This window comes from Pleurodeles waltl, chromosome 6 (genome assembly GCF_031143425.1).
Source record: "Pleurodeles waltl isolate 20211129_DDA chromosome 6, aPleWal1.hap1.20221129, whole genome shotgun sequence".
Taxonomy (NCBI): domain Eukaryota; kingdom Metazoa; phylum Chordata; class Amphibia; order Caudata; family Salamandridae; genus Pleurodeles; species Pleurodeles waltl.
Genome location: NC_090445.1, coordinates 1591977728 through 1592004388, shown reverse-complemented (window position 1 = coordinate 1592004388; position 26661 = coordinate 1591977728). Strand labels below are relative to the sequence as shown.

Sequence of the window (26661 nt, the reverse complement as noted above, 5' to 3'; positions counted from 1 at the left end):
CCACCTCAAAATGGTCTTCTACACAGCCTTTCCTTTCCTCGTCCTACATAGTCTCACAAAAGGTTGTCAACCACATGGTGTACCTTTGTAAGATCAATGTAAAAGCTGAAATTCCTTTTGTGGTCCAGCCAATGTACCTCAATCATTCTTTCATTGGGGTGAGAAGGAAAAAGGAATGTAGTCAGGGTGATGGACTGCCATGAGTGAAAGGTGTCATGACTTTTTGGCAAGAATGCCACCACGTTTCCTCAACACCAAATTGTACAGTAAAAAAATTGATGCATGGCGGTTGCAATGAAAGTGTTTGGAGTTCACTCATGCGACACGCTGACATAATAGTGATGAGGAAGACAATCTTCAAAGTCAGGAGATGCACCAAGCAACAATGCATTGGCTCGTAACACGTACACTTGAGAACCATTAAACCAAGTTAAGGTCCTCCTGTGGAATCACAAATGGCTTAGGAGGGAAGAAAGAATGAACTGGTTTAAAAGTAATGATTAATTGTGCCCACTGGAAGGCCCTGCTGGGCTTGGTGGGCTGAAGGTAAAGAAAACAAAAGGACATCAACAGCTTTGTTTGTAAGGTTTCAATGTTACGAGTGCCATATCAAACCACTAATTTTTCCTAGCACCCAACATAAATTAATTTTGTGAAAGGTCACATGGCAGCATGGTTGACATCCACCACCTCAAGTGTCAGATCATACACAGTCAGTTTCCACCGCTCAATCTCCCAGATTTGGGTGGAAGACATGGTCATGTTGTTGAGACAGATAACTATCCCAAAGTGGTAGCCTGATCAGAGGACAGATATTCAAACCCTGAAATTCCAAGTACCACACACTCATGGCCAAATATGGTACTACTATGATGACCTGACTGGGGAGTTAAATAAGCAAGCCTTGTTGACATTTTTGTTAAGTATAAGAGATGAGGGAATTGCTAAGATTGCATGAATGTGTAAAAAAGAAATAATAGCAAGTGAATTACACTGGGCATCATAAGTGAGAGGACGGTTAAAAAAGATTTGCATCCTGTTAGGTTTTCCTGGTAACCAGTGGCGTGGAGATCAAATCTCGAAGCAATCTTTACACATAAAGGAAACGGCCAGAGAGGAAGATTTGAAGTATTTGGAATGTAAAATTTCCACTAAGTTTATGGTAGGTGGATGGAGGAATCCTAATAGTTTCCCTTATACAGAGGCTCTACCCGAATGAAGATTAAGTGCTACAGTTTAGAATCGGTTTAAACCCAGGCTATAGGGACTGTAAAGCAAAAGCTATTCTTAAGGATGCTCTGGGCCTCTGCACTTGTGACTTACTACAGATCTGCAGTACTCAACATATACTTTTGGATTGTCAGTGGTTTTTAGAAGTGCGTAAGAAATTTTTCAAACCAATTTTTAAGGAATATATTATAAATCAGGATCAAGCGCTTACGCTGGATTACGAGAGGTTTTAATTGATCTCATAGGGTCTCGTAAAATGTAAGAAGTGTAGCTGAATAAGAGATTTTTATTTTTTTCATTATAAGGTTTGATTGTAATATAGGACAATTATTCTGTTATAATGAGGCCCAAAACAAAATGCGGTGTCACTTTATTTAGGATCTGCGCTCATTGAAATTATGAGAACTAAAGGCTTAGCAGAATTGTAAGCGGGAAAGTGAGTATGCACAATGCACTTTGCAAATTAGTAGGAAAATTAAATCTATTTGAGATTAGAATATTTAATTGAATTATGCAAGGAGGGTATGGTAATTATGAATTGGAATGAACTAAGAATATTATATGGGAAGATATTATGTTATAGATAATTTTATTGAATTACTGTATTGTTCATTGTGTCTCACACTTTTAAGGTTTTTAAGCCAAATAAAGAATTTGTACAACAACAACAATCTTTTTCTGACCTCTGTGAAGAAGCGGTAGGAGTGGGAAGGTGTACAGGACTCCTGTGTTCCACTCTAGCCAGAAGGCATCTCCTAACAAGTGCTCTGTGGACATTCCAATGCACAAGGGATTCAAAATTGTACGTTCCTGATGCTGGCAAAAAGATCTAGTAAGGTTTCTTTCCACTATTGGAAACAGCTCTGTGCCAGCTCAGGATGTAGATGTCACTCATGACCTGCACAACAGTGCTTTCTCAACTCGTATGTGTTGGTATTCAGGGGCCCTGCCGTGTGGTTCATGATCAGGGAAATGACCTGACACTCCAATGAATTCCAGAGGCACCCATGACACCACTACCCCGAGTTTGTTACCATACCAAATGGTAATGGTGTTATCCATGAGAACCTGCACAAACCTGCCCTTCATTGACTGCATGAAGGACACCAGAGCCAGATGAATGGCCTAAAACTACAGCAAACTGATGATCAGCCAAGCTTCTTTTAAAAACTAAAGTCCTCTGATATCCACCTCCTCCAAATAACCTCTCCAGCCTGCCAGAGATGCACTCATCATCACTGTCAGCTTTGGATGGGGAATAGAGAGGGTCCTGCCACTCTATCAATTTCATTCAAACAGCCACCAGTGCAGCCAGTAAGCCATCTCCTCTAAAACCTGAATGACATCCATTAGATTTCCTTAATGTTTGGTCCACTGGAACTTCAGATTCCACTGCACAACTTGCATATGCCACCTGACATACCTGACAAGGAGGATGGAGGAGGTTAAGAGCCAAAGAAGTCTCAGAGCTGCTCTCACTGGGACCCCTGAGCAAGCACAAACATTCTGCATTCACTACAGTGGAGGGAAAGTCAGGAACCTCACTGTGTCCAAGACAGCTCTAATAAATGGAGGGCTCAGCAAAGGAGTCGGGTGCAACTTTGGCTCATTGGTAGTAGACCCCAACATGGTCAGGAGGTTCACATATGGTGGTCTACAAGTGATAGTAATGTGTGCACCTTCAACAACCAGTCATCAAGGTGAAAACTGGTGACCCTGAACTCTAAAGACAGGGCTGCCATCACTTTGAAACTTGCAGTTTTAGATGGGAACATTGGTTCTCTAGAACACTGGAATTTGATTTAGAGGTCACTGGAGGACCGCCACAATTTGGAGTGTAGTTCCGGATCCATGTCAGAAGTCATAGAAAAAAAAGAAACCGACGTCAGCGCACAGGGAGGGCACTTATAGGTGTCTCTGATCTGTCACTCATGGGATAGTGCAAAGATCCATGGCACCACCTAGCAGCCTACGGAAGAATTATTGAACAACATTTTCCAGATCCAGGCTGAAGTCTGGGTAGAATTCTAAGGTGAGGAATCTTCTATTAGAAGTAGCCATCAGAAATGTCTGGTTTGATCTCTTTCTAACCAAGCCTACAAGATTCTTGTGACAAGCAAAAAATGGGGCATTCATTTAAAATAAGGCAAGCAAATTATGTGTTTATGATTGCCATTAGATGTCTGAACTGAAGCAAAGGAGCAAAAGTTAAAACTTCGGAAGATTAGAACATGCTGTCTTGATCAGAGCATTTACTTGCAAATTAAACAACAACTTGGATAAAAAAAATTACAGCAAAATTACTTTCTTTTTTTCAGACTTTGCAGTACTGTTTTAGACGGGAGGCACAATGGGGCTCTCTAGTTAAACTTGATCTTCAACATGCAGCACCTCAAACGTCTTACCACTCTAGCATAGCCCTCTGCACTGCATCCAATGTCTGATCATGACAAGAGCTGCTATGGAGTTCAACCACAAGAAGGGGTTCATCATCATACATTTGACATGATAGAGCACACCCCTGAATTAATGGCGTTTTCAAGACCATATAGAAGTTAAATAGCCTGTGGGAGAGATAACAGAAATCTGACCTTTTTTTATATTACTCCAACCAGACAGACTCACTGATTTCTAATTAGCTTCCTTGAGGGCTTCAAGTTAAAGTGTTCTCAGTAATTTTCATCCTGTTTTCCGGGTCATGCACCTCGATCTCATACTACAGTGTCACATGCTACAGACCAGTCCAATAACAGCACTCCAGCAGTGTTAAAAAAAAATGTGATCCAACCCGTAAAAGTTTCTAGTTTTTCAATTTTTGGCATCTAGTATTTGGACATTTCTATGTGCAACCCTCTCTAATGGAGTCTCTCACACTGACTCTTTTTACATAGGATTTGAAGCTGCAACCTGGAGCAACCGCATTTTAATACAAGGTCAGCTGCCTCTGGACCGCTGGGAAACGGGGCTCTGGGTGGTTTACAGGGGGCATGTATGGCGAGTGAGTGTGCACTGTACATGTTAGTTGTGTGAATTATGGAGAGCACGTCTATAGTGATTTACAATGAAGGGACAGAAACCCATTTTGGATCTGGTGTGTATATATGGTGCACAAGATGAAGGATGTAAAGGGCACTCCAGACAGGGATGAAGGCTGTAGGGGACATTCGTAAGATCCATTGAACTGGACTGGGCCTCAGCTTCAGTGGAAGGAAGGAGTGAGACAAACACCCCTTTAAAGGGTAGGGACAGTCTGTACCCCACTCCTGCTTCATTCTCCCTTCCCCAAAGGTGTTGCCCCCACAATACGGAAATGTGGATGAGTGAGGAAGCCTCTGCCTCTTTGTGCCGTTCTTTGGTGCTTCTCTGACAGGAATGTTCAGCCCTCTCCTCGTTTCTACTGACATTGGAGGACAGACCATGGGGTTTCATCAGTCCAGGATGGATTCACAAAATGTCAATAACTGCTTGAAAGTGGTGAATAGGAAACAGGGATGTGTGCAAAATAAACCCTGGAGATTGTGTTTGTTTTCTCATGGACCAGTGACAGGACTCACCCAGCAGGATATCACATTCCTGGCTTCCTTTTAGGTGGCAACACAGTGGGCAGGACCAAGGACAAGAATGCTGTAGATTGCATGGAGAAAGAGTGAAACTGCCCCCTTAAAAAGGGACAGTGAAGTGAAGCTAACACATTTCAAGTCCCCTGCTGTGCTAAACTCACACTTGGCCTACATCTGTTAAGTTGCATGGCTGCACAGCATATGTGTCCTATACACGTGGTAGGTGTATGTGTGCCTGTGAATGGTGCAATACAAGATGGTGCAGTGCTGTGCAGATCATGTGTGTCTAGAGCCTACAAATGGTACAAGACATGAAGGATATAGTGTTGTGCAGTTTATACATATTATATGCATTTATTTGGTGTATGTGTGCCTGTAAAAGGAAAAACACAAAGAAGATTCTGGGTTCCATAAGGAAGTAGAGGAACCCCTCCAGACTGATTTGTGGATTGCCTCATTCCTGTGAGCTAGACTGAACACACTGTAGGGAGAGCTCTGCTCTTCAGTAAACTTTAAAGGATATTCTTTGATTCCTAAAGGGGTTACAAGGAAGGGGCCTGGGCACATCTCAGGAAGGAAATGGGGCTGATAAGGAAATCATAAATATCATGGCTAAGGCCCTGGGGTAAACTCTGTATACACCTTACTGTGGCTCATATTCATGTGTCAACTGATAGTCATTCGCATGGCCTGTGTTGTGGGGCCATCCTATTTGGATTTACTCATGCTGTGGCAGATTACTTTCTGGAGTAGGGGCAGGCCAAAGGAGAGGGTACTTTTAAAGGAAGCAGACCCCCAATTAACAAGTTACTTACCTTTGGTAATGCATTATCTAGCAGAGACATTCTAGTTGCAGATTCCTTACCACAGAATTTTCCCCAGTCATCAGTCTGGATCCTGAGATTTTTCTTGAGCAATACCCCTGCGCGCCCTCAGGGGGGGTCAGTCGGCTCAGCACCTGCCGTTTGCGTCGTGCTCGCCGAATATGACACTGCAGGACCTATGTATGCATCAGCCTGGCGCGCGTTTCTTTTCATGACTTTCCACCCCAGAAATGCTGAGACGTGAAAAACACTGGCCACGTCAGAACTAGGGTTCTGAAAGGGATGTCCCTGTCCCTAGAAATCAGTGCGCAGAGCACCGAGGATGGGTGAGTCGGTAAGGAATCTGAAACTAGATTATGGGGGTTATTACAACTTTGGAGGAGGTGTTAATCCGTCCCAAAAGTGACGGTAAAGTGACGGATATACCACCAGCCGTATTACGAGTCCATTATATCCTATGGAACTCGTAATACGTCTGGTGGTATATCCATCACATTTGGGACGGATTAACACCTCCTCCAAAGTTGTAATAACCCCCTATGTCTCTACCAGATAATGTGTTGCCGAAAGTAAGTTACTTGTTCATCTGATAGAGACTTCTAGTTGCAGATTCTTTCCCTTAGAATAGATACCCAAGCAATACCATCCCCTGAGGTGGGTCTGCAAACCAAGATCATACTAGGAAGTCCTCCAGGACCGAACTGGCAAAGTACCTGTCCCTTTGGACCTGACTGTTCAGGCAGTAGTGTTTGGTGAATGAGTGTAATGACATCCATGTTGCTGCCTGGCAGATGCCCAGGACTGGAACACTGAGTGCTAACTCAGTGGTTGCAGCTGTTACTCTAGTGGAGTGAGCACGCAAACCCCCAGTGGGTTGCTTCCTAGCCAATGCATAGCACATTTTAATGCAGAGAACAACCCATATGGAGATGGTCCTCTTCTGCACTGTCAGACCTTTCTTCTCGCCAACATAACCTAGGAAGAGTTCATCATCCACCCACAACTCTTTTGTACGATCAAGGTAGAACGCCAATGCTCTTTTTGGATCCGGACAGTGGAGTTTCTCCTCTTCCTTAGAAGGATGTGGGGGCCCGTAAAAAATAGGCAAGGTGACTGACTGACCTACATGAAAGGGCATGACCACTGTTGGTAAAATGGAAGTCCTGGTATGAAGCACCACTTTGTCATGTTGGATGAAAGTGAAGGGTGGCTTCGAAGAAAGGACCTCACTCACCCTGCGGCAGAAGTGATGGCCACAAGGAAGGCTGTTTTTTCAGACTGAGAAGTCTGAGCGGATAATTATGAAGTGGCTCGATGGAACACACATCAGAAAAGTAAGAACCAGGTTCAAATCCCATTGGGGCATTATGAACGGGAATGAGGAAACATATGGGTACAATAGTAGATTTAAACAAGGAGGATTGGTCAGGTAACAGGTAATGTCAGGAAAGCAGAGATAACAGACAAGTAACCCTTGAGGATGCCCAAAACAGAGCCTGGCTAGGCTACAGAAAGAATAAAAAAGAGGATCTCTAGAGGGGGGGGGGGTCAAGAAGGGGTCAACAGACTTGTCTGTGCATTATGCCACAAATCTGTTTCGACAGGCGTATACCGTTTTGGTGGAGGGACGCCTGGCTGCAAAGATAACGTTACAGACTTCAGGAGGAAGTTCAAAAGCTGTCCACTGCTGCCACTTAATCTCCACGCAAGAAGGTGGAGACTGAACAGGTTCGGGTGGAGAACAGTCTCCTATTGCTGCGACAGAAGATTCTCCTGAAGGGGCAGTCTTATTGAAGGATCAATGGCCATGCTCAATCACTCAGGATACCAGACTCTTCATGCCGAGAACTATTTGGGCCCAGTCTGGGTTGATGTGGTATGGGAGGAAAGGTGTACAGGAGGCCTGAGCTCCACTTGGGATGAAAAGCATCTCGGAGCGATAGCCGCCTTGGAAGATCCAGCACAGAAAACTGCTGATATTTGCGCATTCTCTTTGGAGGTTAACAGATCTAACCAAGGCTCTCCCCACTGCTAAAAGAGACCTTGAGCCACCTTCGGACAGAGACACCATTCATGATTGACCAGGCATTGATGGTTAACTTTGTCGGCCCTGGCGTTCAGAGAGCCCGCTAGATGTTGCACCACCAGGGATAAGCCCTGATGTTCCAGCCATGTCCAAAGGTGCAAAGCATCCTGACAAAGGATCCATGACCCCACCCCACCCTGCTTGTTGCAGTACCACTTGGCAGTGGTGGTGTCCATGAACACCTGCACCACTTTCCCTTTGTGAGTTTGAAGGAGTGCTTTCAATGCTAGCCTGAAAGTCCTGAGCTCCAAAAGACTGATATGGAGCCCGGACTCTGCCAGAGACCAGATGACTTTGATCTCCGTCCCTCCCATGTGGCTGCCCCATTCCAGGAGTGACGCATCTGTTACTACTGTCAGATCTGGTTGGGGATGGGATAAGGATCTGCCTCTGACCCAATTGCGGTTTAAAAGCCACCACTGCAGATCTTGCGCAGTTCCCTCCGAGATCAGGACCATGTTGGAGAGATTCCCCTGATGTTGCGCCCATTGGAACTTCAGGTCCCACTGCAGAGCCTGCATATGCCTTTAGGCATGTGTCACCAGCAGGCTGCAGGAGACCATAAGCCTCAGCAGTCGGAGTCATTCTCACCGGAATCCAGGAAAGAGGCTGAAACATCAGTATCATAGCATGTATATACTGGACTAACTGCTCGGGTGTATATGCCAGAAACTCCACTGTGTCCAGAACAGCTTTGATGAAAGGGAGCATCTGGGAGGGAGTCAGGTGTGACTTCAGCACGTTTATAGTTAACCCCAGTGAATACAGGAGGTCCGCCGTAGTCTGGAGGTAGGAGATGACAGCCTGGGGCGAGCCTGCCTTCAACACCCAGTCATCAAGGTAGGCGAAGACTGAAACCCCTGATCTGCGACCACCGCCATGACTTTGGTGAACACCTAAGGGGCACTGGTAAGGCCACAGGGGAGCACTGTAAATTGCAAATGCTCGTGGCCTACCGTTAAAGAGGCAAGTAATATCAGTGGGCAGGCAGGACGGCTTATCCATGAGGGTGTAAAGCGGTTGCAAATACCACACAGGTCAGTCAGTGATGTACACAAACAAAAGAACCACACCAGAAAATTAGAAAATATGTTATATGTATTGTAACACGCACTCTAGAACTAACTTTAGTGCATCTCCTAACCAGAGACATGCACATGCAAAAATATACTTAGCTACAGGTAAGTAAAGAAATAAATTAACATGGGCTCTTATAGGGGGGAGCAAACCATATACTAAATAAATGGAATGTGAAAGTCACTCCCAAACCACACTACCACCCCAAGGACCCTTAGGACTGGGGAAGTACTAAAACCCCAAAGGTAAGTAGGTAGGATTCCTCAGGTGCCCATGTGCAGAGTAGTAATCTCAGGTCAGTGTCCATAGGCCAACATGGGGAAGTTGCTGTTGGAGTTTTTGCACTTAAGGACCATTCCCAAAGGACCTTGAGGAAAGCTGTTAGGACAAGGGAGGCTGGATAGTGCCCCCACCCATGGATACCCTGAACAGTGGAGTACCTACACCAGGGTGCTCAAGTGCATAGGGGTTCAGTTGTGTCGGAACCTCCAGTTGAAAACAACGAGGGTTCCCCTTGTTCAGCTGCTATCTTGACCCGTGGACCAGGTCGGTGGAACCCAGGTGTGGATTCCGGAAGAAGAGGACTTGAGGAAAGAGGGGACAGAGTCACTTTCCTGTAGGACGGTGGATGAAAAAGTGCAGCTGTGGACTCCAGGTGATGTAAGGAGATGTAGGGAGATCCCAGGAGTAGTCCAAAAGCTGTCCTATTATGGTTGTTGAACTGCAGAGGGGTCAGTGGTCAACGGGACCACCAACAAGCCTTGGCAAGTGCAAGGAAGAGTTGCACAGAGTTTGCAGGATTTGTGGGGATTAGCAAGGTCCAGGTGACCCAACCTTGGGAGGTAGGTCAGGGTCAGCACTCCGCATGCAAAAGAGCCAGCAGGAATCGGTGGAGCCCCCAACAGGACCCTCTGGTAGTAGGCATAGGGAGTCCTCAACAACACAGCAAAGAGGGATGCCCATATTGCAGAGAGTATGTTGAACTTGGAGCTGGAGAGTGCTGGAGGCTGGGGCTTCTTGAAGCTAGAAAGTCTTCGGACTGAACAGCCAACAAGCCTTGACAAAGGCAAACAGACATGGTGCACAGGGTTACAGCCAAGCAGCTCAAGCGAGGGACCACATAGTTCCCAGTTGCAAGGAAGATAGCTCAGACCTCTGGAGAGCCACAGAACCACCACCTGTGTTATAGAGCCTTGAAGAGTCCGTGGGACTGCAGGATCTACAAACCAGTCGTCGTCAATGAGTTGCCTGCAGATGCAGGGGAGTGACTCCTTCACTCCAAGTGAGATTCCTTCTTGCTTTTCCCAGTGCAGGCAGAGTCCCAGTGACTCAGGAGGATGCATGGCCACAGGCTGCAGAAGTCTTTGCAGAACTTGGAAACAAAGCTGCAGTAGGAGCCCTACCACTAACTACAGTCTTGCTCTTGGTTCCAGCGAAGAACATCAGTGGTTCCAGTGTCCAGGTTGCAGAAGTAATTTGCAGAGGAGACTTGCAGACCGTTTCTGAAGTCTTGCAGACAAATCTAGGGTCCTACCCTAGGGGGAGCCCATAAGTAACTCAGGAAGTGGGTTGGACATGTACTGCAATGACACATATATCAGAAGGGGTCAGGGACATCACCCAGCTAGACTAACCAGTCAGATGCTCCCAGGGGCCTCTCCTCATCTTATTTCTAAGATGGCAGAATCAAATGGCCTTCTGGCCGAGCTCTGTGCACCTCTCCGGCGAAGGAGCTGGGTGGGGGGGGAGAGGGTCACTCCCCTGTCCTTTGTGTGGTTGTCGATTATCGAGCAAGACTCTACAAGGAACTCTCTTCTCTGTAAGACTCCTCTGCAGCCTAGCCTCTGGAACCACTGCTGGTCTGCCTTAGGAACTGAAACAAGGCTGTTTCCAGTAGGGAGGCTCCCATGCAACATTGTTTCTCCAGCTCCTGCAAGAATTCTGCAACATCCCTGGCTGTGCATCCCCCAGGGTCACAAGGACTCTTTGCACAAGGAAGCAAGAAGGAATCTCCCTTGGAGTGAAGGAGTCAGACTCCCCTGCATCCGCAGGCACCTCAGTGACAACAACCGGAAAGAGGCTCCTGCTGTCCCATGGACATCGAAAGGCTCTGCTACATAGGTGGTGGTTCTGTGGACCTCTCTAGGTCCAACTTGTTTTCTGTCCAGCCGGGGAGACGGTGGGTCCTTGCAGTAACCACTGGGACTGAACCCCTGTGCACCGTGTCTGTGGATGTTACCAAGGCTTGTTCACACTTCCTCCAGAAGACCTCCAAGAAGCCCCAGACTCCAGCACTCTGCAAATCCAAGAACAGCAACCCTGCAACTCCTGTGGCGTGGGACTCCTTCTGTGTTGTGCTGCTGAGGCCTCCCTGAGACTCCCTGTGCCTGCTACCAGTGGGTCCTCGTGGGGGCTCCAATGATTCCTGCTGGCTCTCCTGCTTTCTGAAGGCCAGCCCTTACTCATCTCCACAGGTCGAATCGCTAGTACCTTGCTGGTCCTCAAAATCCTGCAACTTTCCTTGCAGCTTCTTCCTACTTTTGCCAATGCTTGTTGGTGGTTCTGCTGACCACTGACCCCTCTCTACAATCCAGTGACAGATGTAGGACATCTCGTGGGTGATTCCAAGAATCTTCTTGCATCACCTGGACTCAACTACTAGACCTCTTCCTTCACCAACCTACAGGAACTTCTCTCCAAGAAGGGTGGGCATTGCCTACCTACACCGCCTGGACATCTCAGAGTGGTCTAGACACTGTCCCCTTCTTTTTGTTCTTCTTGTTTGTAATCCGCCCTTGGGTTCCACCGACCTGGTCCACAGGTTGCAACAGCAGCTGGACAAACGAGGCTTCCACTGACTCCAACCAAAGTTTCCAACATCACTTCATCTCTATGCACCTGGGCTCGCTGGTCTAGGTGCTCCACTTTCCTGGATTCCTAAGTACTTACACTCCTCCTTGATGAGCCTGAGCTGCTCTCCACAGCTACCCCTAAAGAGCTTTGATTATCTAGGAACCAAAACACTTTCACTAAGGGTTGCCTGGACTCAGTATAGGGTGCCACACCTTAGGTGTATACCATAAACTGAGCCAGCCTCCTACATTGGTGGCAGCGGTGGGATAAAACCCTTGATTTGATTTACCATTTCATCAGTGACTTTATAAGAAAAATCACTACTGACTTGAGTACATACTGTACTTGTAAAATCAGGTATCTCAAAACTTTTGGCTTCGGTAGTCAGGGGTCTACCATAGCCCTTTCTCCAAACTTTTTAAAAGTTTATAACTCTAGAGTAGGGTAGGTACACATACACTATTCTGGTACCATGTCTTTAGCTGAGGGAGCTGACCAGACTTAATAGTCTATAGGTAATGCAATGGCTGCACCAATTTTGATAAACATTTTTTGATGAACTTTGAAATTAACGTGAAAATATATATTGCATTGACCATCATGCAAAGGGGGTAATGGCGCGTGGATGCGAGGCAGTGTGCTCCTACCCCCGTTTACTGTTTAAAAAGGCTCCTGCAAGCCTATAAACTGACGAGCTTTGGAGCTCCTTCGTGCCCGGAGTGGTATTGGTACCTGAAGAAATTTGTAGCAGCATGTCCAGCACTCCAGAATAATTCTCTACTTATGACAGAATAATCCAGAAACACATGTATAATGAGATAATGCAATGGCTGCACCAACTTTGGTAAACATTTTTGAATGAACTTTGAAATTAGTGTGAAAATATGTACTACATTGACCAACATGCAAATGGGTAATGGCGCATGGATGTGAGGCAGTGTGTTCCAACCCCCCTTTATTGTTTAAAAAGGCTCCTGCGAGCCTACAAGCTGACGAGCTTTGGAGCTCCTGCGTGCCCAGAGTGGTATTGGTACCTCAAGAAATTTGTGGCAGCATGTCCAGCAACCCCAGAATACATTTCTACTGATGACAGTATAATCCAGAAACACATGTCTAGAGATAATGCAATGGCTGCACCAATTTTGGGAAACATTTTTTGATGAACTTTGGAATTAGCGTGAAAATATGTACTACATTGACCAGCATGCAAAGGGGTAATGGTGTGTGGATATAAGGCAGTGTGCTGCTACCACCCTTTACTATCACTAAGGGTTGCCTAGACTCAGTATAGGGTGCCACACCTTAGGTGAACACCATAAACTGAGCCAGCCTCCTACATTGGTGGCAGTGGTGGGATAAAACACTTGCACTGCTTTACCATTTCATCAGAGACTTTATAAGAAAGATCACTATTGATTTAGGTACATACTGTACTTGTAACATCAGGTATCTCTAAACTTTTGGCTTCAGTAGTCGAGTGTCTACCATAGCCCTTTCTCCAATTTTTTTAAAAAAAGTTTAGAACGCTAAAGTAGGGTAGGTACACATAAACTATTCTAGTACCATGTCTTTAGTTGAGGGAGCTGACCGGACTCCAGAGTCTAGGTATGGGGTTCTAAGGTTCCAGGAACTTAGAACCCTGTGTACAGCTAAGCAACTCAAGACAGGGAGCAACCCTACTAAATCTATGCTCTTGGAGATACTCATCCAGGATGACATCCAGAACCCTGATAGGGAAAGAGAGCTAGATGAGGAGGGAGAACCACCAGTGCTGGACAAGGAGGTACCTGGTACTTCCTCTAGTCACTCTGGACAGGACCTTGAGGATTTTGAAGAGACCCTTTGACCAGCAGGAGGCAGTACTGGTTGCACAAATGGGTGTCATAGTAGTAGGCCCACTGCCCCCCCCCAAATCCTGGGGCAGTTAAAAGGGTTTCTAAGAGGAGTAGATCCTCCTCATTCTCTTCTTCCCTTGCGTCAGCATCTACTGCTGGGTCCATTCACTCAAGCTCAGAAGAGGAGCACATGACCTCTCTCCAAGAATTAGGAAAGAAGGCAGACAAATGGGTCGGCACAACGGTGAGTAAGAAAAATCACAGTGGGGGTGACCAGAAGAAAAAGAACGCGTGTAAGTCTCAGGAGAAGGATAGGGAAAAACCTAAAGCAAAGAAGAAAGTCTTCTTCAGGTCCACAAAATTCTCCTGGGGGTGGGTCAAAATCCTCCTCTTCTTCTAATAAGAAACCCTGGTGCTTTCTGTGAAGGGAAGAGGGGCACATGGCCCTGATTCCAACTGCCTTAAGAAAACCACCAAGAGTACTGCTACTACTACCCCTAGTCCCCGTAGCAATAGCACTGGTAGTCCCACAACCAAGGGTTTAGCTGTGTTCACCCTGGGTACTGCAGTGGAGTCTGGCCTAGTCAGAGTAATCACTAAGGCTGTCCTGGTATCAGAGGGTGGCAATGACCTTGCCTCTCTGGCTGCCTGGCCTCCTAATATAAGGAAATGCAGGCAGCACCCCCCATTAATGGTATTGAGGCAGAGGCTTACAGGGACAGATAAGCAAGTGTCACCATGGTGACAAACACTGGTGTCACCTGAGCAAATCCTACTTGGGCAAAATTACCAGGTGACCACTGCTGATAACATCATTAAGTGCCACCCCATGTCCTCATCTACCTACTCCTGTAGAGTGTCTTATGGGCAATGATTTGGAGACTTCAGCCTGGGCTGAAGAGGAGTTACAGGCCCATGCAGCAATGTTGGGCATCCCTGAGAGTGTGTTTACGGCAACTAGAGTACAGGTCAGGAAACAGGTAGCACTGGAGCGTGGAACAATGGCCTAGACAGCTCTCAAGAAGAGAGGTATGAAGGATTAAAAGTTACCTTCCACCCAGACATCATGTGAGGATCAGTCTCCTCAAGGAAATGATCTTGCCCCTTGTGAGGACCCTGCACTAGAAGAACTTGAGCTTGACATGGCAGAGCTCTTGTGGGTAGAGGGACCCTCCAGGGAGGAATTGAGTCTTGAGCAGAAATCCTGCCCCTCTCTTGAAGGCTTTAGACAGCAAGCTGATGCAGAAGAGGCAGGGGATGTCAGTGGATCTCACCAGATCTACTGGGAGAATGGTCTCCTTTATTCTAAGGCTAGGGACTCCAGGGCAGGTGCCACCAGGAGGTGGTCATACCTCAGAAGTTTAGGGAGTTCCTATTGACCCTGGCACATGACATTCCCCTTGTGGGACATCTTGGGCAAAGCAAGACTTGGGACAGACTTGTCCCACACTTTCACTGGTCCCACATGTCTAAAGAGACCAAGGAGTTTTGTTGCGCCCGTGTTACCTGCCAAGCCATTGGCTAGTCCCCCCTTAATGGCCACTACCAGTGGTTGGGGTTCACTTTGAGAGGGTAGGGATTGACATTGTTGGTCCCCTTGAGCACCCTACAGTCTCTTTCTTGTGGTGGTAGACCATGCGACCGCGTTCCCAGAAGCCATTCCCCTTAGGACCACTACAGCTCCTGCAGTGGCCAAGGCCCTCCTGGGAATCTTTCCCAAGGTGGGCTTCCCTAAGGAGGTTGTATCCGACAGAGGTGCAAATTTAATGTCTGGATACCTCAAACAATGTAGAAGGAATGTGGTGTAACCTACAAGATTCCCCACTCCTTATCCACAAGGAAATAGGATGTTTGAAAGATTCAACAAAACCCCTAAAGGTATGATCATGGGACTCTCAGAAAAACTCAGAAGGAGAAGGGATGTCCTACTAACTTGCCTTCCTTGTGCCTACAGAGAGGTTCCACGGAGGGGAGTAGGTTACAGCCCATTTGAGCTTCTGTTTGGGCATCTAGTTTGTGTTCCTCTTTGCCGTGTGAAGGAAGGATGGGAGCAACCTCTCAAATACCTCAAACAAGACATTGTTGACTATGTACTAGGCCTGTGCTCTCGCATGTCAGAGTACATGAGGAAGGCCGCCAAAACACCTGAGGCCAGCCAAGAGCTGCAAAAGCAATGCCATGACCAAAAGGCTATGTCGACTGTTTACCAGCCAGGACAGAAAGTGTGGGTTTTGGAGCCTGTGGCCCTAAGAGCACTCCAGGACAAATGGAGTGGCCCTCACACAATTGTGGCGAAGAAAGGCGAGGTCACCTATTTGGTTGACCTGGGCACTCTAAGAAGCCCCCACAGGGTGCTTCATGTGAATTGCCTAAAACCTTATTTTGACAGGGCTGACATGAGCTTGCCCATGGCCACTGATGAAGGGAAGGAAGCAGAAAGTGACCCTTTCCTTGACCTTCTCTCTCACAACTCTGTTGATAGTTCAGTGGATGGGGTAGTCTTTGCTGAATGCCTCTCTGAAAAGCAACAAGCTGTCTGCTGATAAGTTCGGTCAGTTCTCAGAACTCTTTTTCCTGACATCCAGTCAGACAACCTGGTGTGCCCATGATGTGGTAGGTGAAAGTCTGCCAGTTAAGAAGAAAATCTACAGGCAGCCTGACCATGTCAGAGGTTGCATCAGGGCAGAAGTCCAAAAGATGCTTGCGTTGGGGGTTATTGAGCCTTCAAACAGCCCTTGGGCTAGTCCTGTAGTACTTGTGCCAAAACCTCATTCCCATGGCAGAAAGAGATGGAGTTTTGTGTAGACTACAGAGGCCTCAATGCAGTCACTAAGACTGATGCCCATCCTATCCACAGGGTAGATGAGCTGATTGATAATCTGGCTGCAAGTATTCAGCACCTTTGATTTGACTGCAGGCTATTGTTAGATCAAATTAACCAATGCTGTTAAACCTAACACAGCATTGTCCACTCCTGGTGGGCATTATCACTTCACTGTGATGTCCTTTGGTTTGAAAAATGCCCTGCCACATTCTAGAAGTTGGTGAATCAAGTTCTGGCAGGCCTGAAAGACGTTAGTGCAGCATAACTAGATGATATTGCCGTCTTTAGCTCGACTCTCAGGAGTGTACTTGAGGAACTGAAAAAGGCAGGCCTCACTATCAAGGCAAGTAAATGCCAGCTAGGGTAGAACAAAGTGGTTTACTTGGGCCACCTGGTAGGTGGAGGCAGAGTTCAACTCTTACAGAGCAAAATCTCAACCATTATGGACTGGATTACTCCAACTACTCAAAATCAGGTCAGAGCTTTTCTGGGCCTCACTGGCTATTACAGGAGATTTGTAAAAGGGTTTAGTTCTGTTGTGACCCTCTTGAATGATCTCACCTCCAAGAAAATGCCTAAAAAGGTACAATGGACAGTTCGCTCTCAAGAGAATTCTTTGATGCCCTGAAAAAGTCATGTGCTCAGCTCCAATTCTTAAAAGTCCTGACTACTCAAAACAATTAATTGCCCAGACAGATGCTCCAGAAATAGGAATAGGAGCAGTACTATTTCAACTCAATGAGGAGGGCCAGAATCAACCAGTAGCTTTTATCAGCAGAAGGTTGACACACCCCTGAGAGAAACATGGGTCAGCTACTGAGAGGGAGGACTTTGCTGTGGTCTGGGCTGTGAAGAAGTTGAGGTACTCACTTCATTGTTTAGACAGACCACAAGCCCCTCTTGTGGCTTAAACAGATAAAGGGTGAAAATCCAAAACTTTTGAGGTGGTCCATTTCCCTACAAGGCACGGACATCTCAGTGGAGCATAGATCTGGGAGTAACTATGTCAACGCAGATGGACTTTACAGATATTTCTACTTAGAAAATGAACACTCACCTGGGTAAGGGTAGTCTTATCCTCTTTAGTTTGGGAGGGGGTTACGAAGGAAAGTAGCATCTTTCTAACATAGCTACCCCACTTTTTGCCTGCTGTTGACATGTTTAGGCTGTAGTACACTGGGATCCTGCTAACCAGAATCCCAGTGTCAGTGATCTCTCCTCTAAATTTGGTAGTATGGTAGCGTTTACATCCCACGATTGGCATACTGGTGCACCCATGCAAGTCCTTAATATATGGTACTTAGGTACCCAGGGCATTAGTACACCAAAGGGTCTCCCATGGGCTGCAGCATGTTTTATGCCACACTTGGAAGCCCATGCAAACTGTGTCTACAGGCCTGATATTGCAGCCTGCGTGAAATGGTGCATGCACCTTTCAGTTTAGATACAAGGCTTGCCTTATATCACAGCCACTGCACTTGGACACTATAAGCCACCCCTATGGCAGGCCCTTCAGCCCAAGAGCAGGGTGCATGGTCCTGAGTGTGAGGGCACCCCTGCATGAGCAGAGTTGCCCCTACAAACCCCAGACTACATTCCCTGGGCTTTGTAAGAACAGGGAAGCCATTGTAAGGTATGTAATGGACACTGGTCAACACAAATGGTCCAACTACAAAATGGCTTCACCGAACCTAGGCATGTTTGGTATCAAACATGTTGGAATAATGCAATTACACGGATTCTAGTGTTAGTTGCATGATACAATGTTCTCTGGGGGGTTCCTTAGAGAATCCCCCGGATGTCTTTACAGCCTTGTAGGATCTGCAAGCCAGCCCGTGCTGCTGTCGACCCTAGATCCTGCTGATGAGCCTAACTCAAGGAGGGGAAGGCAGAACAAAGGATTTCCTATAGGAAAGAGTTGTGACCACCTCTCCCTTTGAAATGGGTGTCTTCTCAGCCCCACCAGACTGCTCTGAAGGGCACATTGGGTGCCTTCCTTGCATAAACTAGTTTGCACCAGTGCGGAAACCTCCGATTTCTGCTCTGGCATGAAACCATACAAATGACAGGGGAGTGACCATCACCCTGTCCAGCTCCCCTAGGGAGGTGCACAGAGCTCTGCCAGGTGGCCACTTGATTCTGTCATCTTGTAAGTAAGATGTGAAGAGGCTCCTGAGACCATCTGACTGGTTAGGCCAGGTGGGTGACGTCCCTAACCCCTCTAATATACGGGTCAGTGAGGACAGTGTCCAACCCCCTTTAGGGATACTTAAGGGCTCCCTTGAGGGTGGGTCCCAAGATTTATCGAGCACGACTCTATGCGGAACCCTCTGCAAGGCACTTCTACAACCTGGCCTCCGGAACCGCTGCTGGTCTGCCTTAGGAACTGAAACAAGACTGTATCCAGTTGGGAGGGCTCCCACTGCAACATTGTTTCTCCAGTTCCTGCAAGAATTCTGCAACATCCGTGGCTGTGCATCGTCCAGGGTCACAAAGACTGTTTGCACCAGGAAGCGAGAAAGAATCTCCCTTAAAACAGTATCAACTAAGGGTTGCCTGGACTCAGTATAGGATGTCACACCACATAAGCTGAGCCAGCCTTCTACAAAGACCATCAACCTCCAACTCAAACACCAACGTCGTTCGGGGAAAGATCGATCTTGTTCGAGGTCTCCATCTGCTCGCCGTCGCTCGACGTGGGAGGTCAGCCCGACAGTGATGCCACAGCCTCAAAGTCCTCAGGCTTCTCCGACGCCGTGGGTATTTGAGGTGGATGAGCCTCGCCAGAGTCCTGCCTTCTCGCCTGCACAATCAGAGGTGCCGGATCCAGTGCGGACCGCGCAGTCGGCGCCGACGCCGCAGGGGGATCCTGCTTTCCCAGTTCCGGGAGTGGATCCGGCGGCCTTCTTAAACGCTATGTACAGCATCTTCAGTTCCGTGGCTCCTGGCGGTACACCGGCTGGTCCCTCAGGTCCATTGGCTCCATACAAGCCGATGCCTTTTATGCCCTTCTGCCCGGTAGAAGGTGTTGGTCCGGCACCGGTGCCTTTGACGTTGCCGAGAAGACCTTCGACGCCGGTGGTTTCAGCTCATCCGGTGGCGCCGTTGACTTTGCCATGACTCCAATCGACACCGGCGAAGACTTCCCATGGCGCCAATGGAACCGGCGTCGGAAGAATCTGAAGATCAGCATCAGCCGAGGTCATTGGCTAATTCTTTATCGACGTCGAGGATAGAGGCCAGGTTGTGCTCGAGGAGGAAGGCTTTCAGACTGTTGGAGGAGCAGGAGTATCAGAGACAGCTCCTAGAGGAAGGCGAGATCGCAGAGCCCCTGGGGGACTTTCAGGGTTTGGACTCTGCCAGCGGTCTCAATACTTCCCCAGAGTGGGACTTGGCTTCTCCAGGCGAGTTCACTGAGAAAGCTGCTTCATTTCACTCAGTGCTGAGGAAGGCAGCTGACTTTTTAGATATGCAGTTACCTGCAGCTGAGGTGAAAACCAATATCCTCACAGAGGTGTTACATCCGGCTTCGGCTGCTGCAGAGCTGCTCCTGCCTTTTAATGAGGCTCTCACTGAACCGATTGAGGTTTGGAGGAAACCAGTATCTTCAACGGCGGTTAGCAGATCAGTGGCGAGGAGGTAATGAGTGGCCCCTGGGGACCTGGACTTTCTCTCTAAGCATTTGATTCCGGAGAGTCTGGCGGTTCAGGTATCTGCTCCTCACGTTCAGCTCCTGGTTCATTCCCTGGGGCTCCATCAGACAGGGAGTCGAAAAGGATAGAGCAGTCGGCCAAGAAGATCTTTTTATCTTGCAGTATGGCCCTAAAGTCGGCTAACGCCACTTGTGTGTTAGGAAGATACATCCATGCCTTGATGGATGCGGCTAAGGCTGAGATGCCAGATTTGCTCCAGGACATGTGGGGTCTTTTGACTGATGCACAAGCTGCAGCGACTCGGGTCATTCATTCAGGGTTAGATACTGCGGATTCAGTGGCCAGAGTGATGGGGACATCCATTACAACCAGGAGGCATGCTTGGCTGAGGTCTTCTGGTTTTTCATCTGATGTGCAAACAACTCTTTTAGACTTGCCATTTGATGGAGATAAACTATTTGGTTTGAAAGCTGACTCTGCCTTAGAGCGCTTCAAAGAGAGTAGGACTACGGCTAAGTCTCTAGGTTTGCAGGCTTCAACCACCACCACGTTCAGGTCATTTAGAAGGTTCAGGGGGTTTGGACGAGGCTCTTCCTTTTGGGGGAGACTCCGGCCTGCAGGCCAACAACCATCTATGCTTCCCTATAGGTCATTTAGAGGGAGGGGTAGAGTTCGAACCAGAGGAGCCACTCAGCAGCACCCTGCCTCTTCCTCCAGGGGGGTGCAACAGGGAAAGCAGCCTTAGTCCTCACGTCCATTCCTTCCCATACGTCTCCTGTAGGGGAAAGGTTGTTTTGTTTTCTCTGCACATGGAAGCTGATCACATCAGATTCCTGGGTCATCAATATTGTGGAGAAAGATTACGCACACTTCCCTGTCGGGAGTTTCCTCCTGCCATCCCTCCCCGTCCCTCCTTTTTCACACAAGACCATCTCCTGTTGTTGCAACAAGAAGTTCAGACCCTACTATCAAAAGGTGCAGTGGAGTTGGTTCCAGAGCAGGAAAGGGGTCAGGGTTGTTATTCTAGATATTCCCTGATCCCCACGAAGGATGGTGGGTTGAGGCCTATCCTGGACCTGAAGGTTTTGAGCTGGTTCTTCAAGCAGGAGAAGTTCAAAATGCTGACCCTAGCATAGGTGTTTTTGGCATTGAACGAAGAGGATTGGATGGTGTCTGTCGACTTGCAGGATGCTTCAATCCACATCCCTATTCTCAAGTCGCACAGGAAGTATCTCCGGTTTGTGGTGGGGACGCAACACTATCAGTTTGTGGTCCTTCCTTTTGGTGTTACATCCACGCCTCGAGTCTTCACGAAGGTGATGGCGGTGGTTGCAGCGCATCTCAGGAGGAAGGGGATAGTGGTATTCCCTTAACTGGACGATTGGCTGATCAAAGCCAAGTCTCCAGAGCTCGTGTTGCGTCACCTGCAGATGACAACCCAGTTGTTGTTCGATCTGGGCTATTCGGTTAACGTGCCCAAATCTCACCTGGAGCCCTCTCAGCGCCTCCTGTTCATAGGGGCTGTACTGGGCACAACGTTGAATTGGGCCTTTCCTCCGCGTCAGCGGATTCAGGACATTCAGGCATTGATTCCAAAGTTTCAAAGTGGAGCGGTTGTTCCAGTCCTCAAGGTCCTTTGTCTGCTCGGTCTGTTCGCCTCATGCATTCTGTTGGTCACTCATGCACGCTGGCACATGAGGGCTCTTCAGTGGTGCCTCCGCAGGCAGTGGTTTCAACACAAAGGGGATCTCGAGGTGTCGATAAAGATCTCTAGAGACACTGCAGCGGATTTACGATGGTGGGCTGTGGACGGCAACCTTTCCCAAGGAAGGCCGTTCTCACTGCCGCCTCCGGTGACCACGGTGATAACGGATGCTTCCACTTTAGGGTGGGGAGCTCATCTGGGGGACCTGGAGATCAAAGGTCGTTGGTCTTCAGTGGAACAGATGTTTCACATCAATCTGTTGGAATTGGGGGCGATACGGTTGGCTCTCAAGGCCTTCCTCCCCTCCCTTCGCGGTCAGTCGATACAGGTCCTGACGGACAACACTAATGCGATGTGGTACATCAACAAGCAGGGAGAAGTAGGGTCGTACCTTCTCTGCAGAAAAGCTCTATGGCTTTGGTCCTGGGCTCAGGACCATCAGATTTGCGTAGTAGCAAAGCATCTGGCCGGGGTTCAAAACGTACGTGCGGACAGTCTCAGTCTGCACTTCTCAGCCGATCACGAGTGGCGTCTCCATCCGGACCTGATCCTTTACATCTTCAGAATGTGGGGATTTCCTCAGTTAGACCTGTTTGCCACTCGGGAGAATGCGCACTGCCCGTCGTTCTGCAGCCTCCAGTATCCGGTGCAAGGGGTGTTGGGGGAAGCGTTTGAGATGTCCTGGCACGGCCAAGGCTCAATTGCTGTTGCTCAATTGCTTTACGCGTTTTCCCCATACCCTTGATTCCTCAGGTTTTGAGGAAGATTCGCCAAGACCAGGCACAAGTCATTTTAATAGCTACGGATTGACCACGGAGGGTGTGGTACTCGGACCTTCACCAACTCTCACTGTGCCCTCCGCTCTGTCTCCCTCACAGGCCAGACCTCCTCTCGCAGTCACAGGGGCAGGTTCTACACCCCCACCTCCAGAGTCTGCATCTGCATGCCTGGAGATTGAACGGGCAATCTGAGTTCCTTTTCTCTCCCGCCAGAGGTGGTGGACGTTATTTTATCGGCCAGGTGACACTCCACCAAATCAATCTATGCTGGCAGATGGGCAAAATTTGTGGCTTGGTGTGGAGAGAACAAAATTCCCTTACGTGCCCATTTGTCGGACATTTTATTATTTGCGTTGTCCTTGGCATAGAGGGGTTGTGCAGTTGCGACTGTTAAGGGCTATTTGTCGGCGCTGTCAGCCTTTCTGGGCCTTCCTGATCAACCCTCTTTGTTTAAATCCCCTATAGTTGTAAGGTTCTTGAAAGGTCTTACTAATAAGTTCCCTCCCTCTCCTTTTATTATGCCTCAATGGGATCTGAATTTAGTACTCACATTCTTGCTGGGTTCACCGTTTGAGCCTTTACATTCATGCCCCTTAAGGTTTTTAGTGTTAAAAACTGTGCTTCTTGTAGCTGGGCAAGTGAGTGAACTTCAAGCGCTTAGCGTTAAACCCCCTTTCACTTCCTTCCATATGAACAAAGTGGTGCTGAGGATCAGGGCGGCTTTCCTTCCGAAGGTTGTTACATCCTTCCATTTAGGGCAGTCCATTACGCTTGCGTCCTTTTATCCTCCTCCCCATCCATCGAAAGAGGAATAGAGACTTCATCGGCTTGACCCTAAAAGGGCTTTAAGCTTCTACGTTGAGAGAACGAGAGAGTTCCGAGTGGAAGATCAGCTCTTCGTCGGCTACGTCGGGAAGAGGAAAGGCAAGGCGGTCCACAAGAGAACACTATCAACGTGGGTAATTCTTTGCAAAAAATGTGTTATTCTTTGGCAAAGAAGGTTCCTCCTGTTGGAATTAGAGCCCGTTCCACCAGGGCTAAGTCGGTCTCTTCGGCTTTGGCTAGAGGTGTTCCTGTGGCTGATATTTGTAAGGCCGCAACTTGGTCTTCCCTCCATACTTTTGCAAAGCATTATTGCTTGGATTCAGAGGTTAGGATGGATGGCCATTTTGCACGGTTCGTGCTGCAGGATTTCTTGGTGTGACCATTCAGGCACCGCCACCGAGTGCAGTAATGCTTTGGGACTCTATTCATTAGGTGAGGAATCCACAGGTAGTTGTATCCATCAGAAGAACAAGTTACTTACCTTCGGTAATGCCTTTTCCGGTGGATACACTAGCTACCTGTGGATTCCTCAAGGTCCCACCCGTCTCCCTGTTGCCTGGTTGGTCTTACCAAGATATCCTAGGGTGTGTATGTATATAAAGAGGTGTATATATGTTTGATGGTATACGTGGATACATGTATATATTATATATATATATATATATATATATATATATATATATATATACACACGTTAATAAATATATTTGATATTTTTATGTTTATATTTTATTAAAGGTTTTGTTTTGTATTTGACTGATGTATTCATGTCAGGTATGTATAGTTGGTAGTCACCTGTTCGCACGTAAAAAATGGGGAAAACTGACGTCAGCATGCCGGCAAGGTCATCTTATTGCGACGATGACGTCAGACGGTGTCGCGTGGAAGTCAGGCAATTGTGTCGTCCTCGTCAACGTGCAGAGCTGGGAAGAACATTTCTGTTGAATGCTGGCGCATTGGGAGAATTCATTAGGTGAGGAATCCACAGGTAGTTGTATCCATCAGAACAAAGGATTTCTTATAGGAAAGAGTTGTGACCACCTCTCCCTTTGAAATGGGTGTCTCACCCCCACCAGACTTCTTTGAATGGCACATTGGGTGCCTTCTTTGCGTAAACCAGTTTGTATCAGTGCAGAAACCTCTGATTTCTGCTCTGGCATTAAAATATACAAATGACAGGGGAGTGACCATCACCCTGTCGAGCTCCCTAAGGGAGGTGCACAGAGCTCTGCCAGGTGGCCACTTGATTCTGTCATCTTGTAAATAAGATGTGCAGAGGCCCCTGAGACCATCTGACTGGTTAGGCCAGGGGGGTGACGGTCCCTAACCCCCTCTGATATTTGGGTCAGTGCAGACAGTGTCCAACCCCTTTTAGGGATACTTAAGGGCTCTGAGGGTGGCTCCCAAGATTCATCGAGCACAACTCTAAGCAGAACTCTCTGCAAGGCTCTTCTACAACCTGGCCTCCGGAACCGCTGCTGGTCTGCCTTAGGAACTGAAAGAAGACTCTTATCCAGTTGGGAGGTCTCCCATTGCAACATTGTTTCTCCAGCTCCTGCAAGAATTCTGCAACATCCGTGGCTGTGCATCCTCCAGGGTCACAAGGACTGTTTGCACCAGGAAGCGAGAAAGGATCTCCCTTAAAACAGTATCAACTAAGGGTTGCCAGGACTCAGTATAGGATGTCACACCCCATAAACTGAGCCAGCCTTCTACAAACGCCATCAACCTCCAACTCAAACACCTGGAAAGAAACAACCTGCCAGACTTGTCCCAATCAGGTTTCAGAGCCAATCACAGCACCGGGGCAGCCATGATTGTGGCAAGAGATGACATGTGCATTCTACTCGACAGAGGAGAATCAGCCGCCCTGATGCGCAACATTCGACACCATCTCGTACCACAAACTCATCTATCAACTACACCACATTAGAATCACAGACAATGCGCACAGATGGATGGAACCCCTTCTCACAAAGAGCACTCAGAGAATCCGTCTCCCTTCCTTCACCCAACAACCCAAGAACAACATCTGCGGTGTCCCTCAAGGCTTATCCCTCAGTCCAACCCTCTTCAACATCTACTTGACACCACTTGCAGACATAGCCAGAACTCATGACATCAATATAGTCTCCCATGTTGACAATACCCAACTCATCCTCTCGCTCTCAGCAAACCCCACCTCGACAGAGACAAACCTTTTGTTTATGCAATTTTTTTGGGGAAAACACAGCTTTTATGGCAGAGCACCTTTTTCCTATTCTTTCCCCAAAAAAATACAATTTAGATATATTTTTGCTATTTTCTCTGCCCTCTCCAGGGTAATCCACAAAGCCTGGGTAGCTTTAGAATCCCCATAATGTTGGGGGGAAAAAGGGCAAAGATTTGGCATGGAATATAAGGAAGCCCAAGTACACACTACGCCAAATAGCCAAAAAAGGACACCGCTCTGGGGTGAAAAAGTCTCAGCAGGATTAAAATGCTTACCCTTTTAAAAGTTATGGTGCTGACTGGACAAAGATAAAACATTAATCTGCGAATTACTGAGCTCACAACCCATCTCTCTTCCGTGAGAAACTGTGGGACTCTTCTGACATCACTACCATGAGAGTCAAGAATTGAAAGGATAAACTTGGGTGTTTTTTTGGGTTGCCAACAGTATGAACACTGATGGTAAACAAGCCTTCAGTGTCACAGTTTGTGTTTCGTGGTCAGCGCAGGTAGTGGGGAATTATTCAGCATTTATGACTATCAATGAATATTCTACTATATAGAATTTTAAGTATTTCCACAAGGGATGGCAGGGCAACAGAGGAGTGGGTTGGTAAAAGCAATGGGGATTAGGAACAAGCATGAGGCAGAGAGCAGCATGGGGAGAGGGAGAAGCTCCCGTGGGAGACTGCAACATGGGGGAGAGAAGCACACAAGGGAGACAGGAACATGAAGCAAGAAGTGCCATAAAAGAATATGGTATAAAGAGGGAGCGGACTTGAGGGGAGAGTACAAACAGGGATCATGGGGGTATTTAGCAGGGGAGGAGGGCAGCCAAACACAAGAGGGAGTGACATGAAAACATATGCACTCTGATGGAGTGCTTAACAAACAAGCATTTGTAATGCAATGGGTCTTGTTTCTGCTCAAGTTAGAGCTATTAGCGTGGTAAATCCATAACTGGGCTTTTCTTGCCCCATAATTTGAAAATGAAAAGTAAAACAGTTGACTTAAGCGAGCCGATTCAAACTGCCATGACCGCCATAAGCATGAGCGCGGAGGAGACACACAAAAGGAAAAAGAAGTTCACTCACAGTCAAACGTATCGGCAAACATGAAATTACCTATGTAACAGGGTCGATGGCCAAGGCGGTAACAAAACTGCCCCAAGGAGGGAGAATCGTAAAGCATTTACCAAT

General features: G+C 47.6%; 1 protein-coding gene across 4 annotated transcripts in view; it reads right to left on the bottom strand.

Annotated features, from left to right (window-relative positions):
• EXD3 (exonuclease 3'-5' domain containing 3) overlaps positions 1-26661 on the bottom strand; it is a 1916540-nt gene that overhangs the window by 856748 nt on the left and 1033131 nt on the right. The window lies entirely within an intron of this gene.